The 3,083-nt window shown below is 37.8% G+C and overlaps 1 long non-coding RNA gene across 1 annotated transcript in view; it reads right to left on the bottom strand.

Moving 5' to 3' along the window:
- Positions 1-2,165, bottom strand: part of LOC104997931 — a 4,247-nt gene extending 2,082 nt beyond the window's left edge. Inside the window, exons 1-2 of the long non-coding RNA XR_826381.1 lie at positions 1,923-2,165; positions 1,698-1,784 (exon numbers count right to left, since the gene is read on the bottom strand). This is a non-coding gene — a long non-coding RNA (uncharacterized LOC104997931). The remainder of the gene's footprint in view (positions 1-1,697; positions 1,785-1,922) is intronic.
- Positions 2,166-3,083: the final 918 nt, after the last annotated feature.

Raw genomic sequence — 3,083 nt, 5'->3', positions numbered from 1 at the left:
TCCAGCCATCTCATCCTCTGTCGTCCCCTTCTCCTCCTGCCCCCAATCCCTCCCAGCATCAGAGTCTTTTCCAATGAGTCATCTCAAGTGGTCTAATAGGTTCCAGGAGAGAAAGCCAAGACTGAAGGAAAAACTTGCAGAAGTGCACAGGACTGCAGTGTCTGACTATGTAATCTCTGTGTTGCACAGAGGACCCTGGTGGGTGAGAGCCGGCAGGAAGGCCAGAAGATCAGCCTCGGATTCCATTTGCTGTGTCATGAGCCCACAGGCTATGCAAACCCAGAGAGGATTTGCATTTCTCCTATGTCCAGCCAGAGGGAGCTTTACCAATTTGTTACCCCAGAGAGACTTCATTTCCACATCCGTCTGTCCTGAGGGGGTGCCTTTCTCTAATTTGAATAAAAAGGCTGTGCAGCAAAAGGTCCCTGACAATGGCTGTGGGCCCTCACACACCTTCCCAGGCCCTCAAGTTCCAAGAATTGTGTGGAAAGACTGGAGTCAGGACTAGCAGTTACACAGCTGTGGAAGGAGTTAAGAGGGAGGGGACTGAGTAGAGATAGGTTTAGGGAGATAAGGACATAACTTGGAATTATACAAGAAGCTGAAAATGTGCTTTTTCCATAGCCAAAATGCTGAATGTTAATAAAATTAATGTAATGTACTCCATATCCAGCATAATAATTTACTGTATTTACAAAATTATGAGAAACTATTCACATTGAATGTGTGCTGTCATTAACATGGAACATTAATAAGACTCCATTTTGATATAGAGATTACCATGGATCCTGCCTAAGGATAATATGCAAGTTGTGAAGTATTCCATATTTTTAATCTCATAATAGCCTATAATGGAATATAATCTGCAAAAAAACTGAATGACTATACTGTATACTTGAAACTAACACAATATTTTAAATCAGCTATACTTTAAAGAAAAAAAAAGAAGATTCCATTTGGTTTCTCATCTGCCTTGCTGTAGTACAGGTTAGGAAGCCTCTTTATCAGAAGATAAGAAAGTCAGTGCCAGGGAGGAACTAAGACTAACATAAATGATATTATATATTTATATATAATATATTATAAATTATTCTGCTATACAGCTATTCGTCACTTTGTAAGAAATTGAATCATTTTTGCATACATGTTGCATTATATGCAACATATGTCTCCAACAAATATTCATTTTCTTACTATAGCTTTTCAGGTGTTGGCTCCTCATTTGAGATAAACAGAATTCCCACTAGCATTTGAACAATAAAACCCAAAGTAAAACCAGAGACTTTAAAGAAACTTGCTTTAAAGAAACTAGCTTTAAAGAAAGCTGTATCCTTGTAAATTATGTGTCTGGACTAATACCCTTTATCACCAAAACAAGTGCCTCAAATTACAATTAAAGTCATACAGCCATGTTCATATGATCTGCTTAAGAAGGAGGATTTTGTGTGTGCCAAGCAAAAATAGTCAAAGAAAATAAAGCAACAATCCTTAAAGAGAATATTCATCTTAAAGACATAGAAGATTATAGTACTTAATTTATGAGCAAATGATTATCTAATTTATTGTATTTTATAGACGGTGCTGATAGCCAATACACAGGCAAAGACAGAATCATATAGTATGTGAAAGAAGCCTAGTCCACATTTTCTTTTGAAATAACTGTAATCTCACCGAATGTGAATATTGTATTGAGTTACCTGAGTACTTTGATGGAAATCCGCTCTGTTGATGACCGCTATTGTTTTCATTTGGTTTGGCTGATGATTGATTCAATTTTATGGGTGCTGCAAAATATTTGAGATGGTTAACTGTCTTTAAAACCTCTAACAGTGAAAAATAATTACCCTTGTATACAATTTTACTTCCCCTGTGGCTAATGTAACTTTTTAAGCCTACCAGTTGTTCAGTTAACTTTTACTCACCTGAATAAATCATGTTCAAATGAAGTGGACTTTCCATTAAAAATACAAAAATGAAAAGAAGAAAGAACATTGCAACTTTATTCATTATCTAAATATTTTAACTCTCTCGTTATATGAAGAAAAGGGAGAGTTAAGTCTAATTATCTGTCTTTTCTCTGGCCTTTGAACCAAGATCCTCTGCTGGCTTGACAACTCTGAAGAGAAGCCAGTAATATGAAGTCACTCAAATCATCATAATGGTATTACTCCACAGAATCAAGCCAGCCAATGGGGTGACTAAGAGAATGAAGGGGCGGGCCTAGAGGGCTGCTTAGAATGGAATGTAGTCCTGAGAGTGTAGGCATAGGGGTGAATTCAGACTAGATCTCTGCCCTTAGGGAGATTGTAGTTTAGTAACAAAAGGCAGACAAGATATTTATGACAATTCAGGATGACACTAATCACACAAATAAAATAGAGGAGACAGTAGAATATAAACAGGAGGGATTTGGTTATCAAAATGCCTGGACCCCAGTCCTGTTCTTTTACTAGTTGTTGATGTAGAGCAAACTACTTGATCTCTGAAGCTGTTTCCTTATCTGAAAAATGGGGGTAAAAATAACACCTCTTTCACAGAGTTATTGTGATGGTTAAATAAAATCATCAGTGTAAAGTTCACGGTAGTGTCTGAAACCACAGATTTACATCCGTAGTAAATCAACAGCTCAGTATACCTCTAACCTTTGGGATACTATTCAGAGACCCAAACCCAAGTGGCTGCCTCCCAGAGTTTCCTTTATGGAGACAAATTGGATAATTGCAAAGCCCATCTAGTAGTTACCTAATATCCCTAAGCAGTTGATTATGGCAGGTTTTTGCTTTATTCCTGTAAGGCCCCATTCTTGTCTTTCTCCCATCATTCTGTGATTGCAAATGATCTTGTGGGGCGTTGGCCCCACTCTGTCTCTCTTCTGAGTTCTCTGGATTTCATCTCTGACTCAGTCCCTCCGTACTGGTTTGTCTTTGGACCCTGATGTTTGCTCTCTTTTGTTTTAGTTCTGGACAGTCAGTCTGTCCATGGCACTGAAGCTTTAATCACTGTTTAAGTAAGGATTCTACTAGAGAAGCAGAACCAGTAGGAGATATATATAGCACATATATCATATACACACAAGTATCTTA

This window comes from Bison bison, unplaced genomic scaffold (genome assembly GCF_000754665.1).
Source record: "Bison bison bison isolate TAMUID 2011002044 unplaced genomic scaffold, Bison_UMD1.0 scf7180017852669, whole genome shotgun sequence".
Classification (NCBI taxonomy): Eukaryota; Metazoa; Chordata; class Mammalia; order Artiodactyla; family Bovidae; genus Bison; species Bison bison.
Note: the sequence above shows the minus strand (reverse complement) of the source record. Positions and strands in the feature narration are given on the sequence as shown.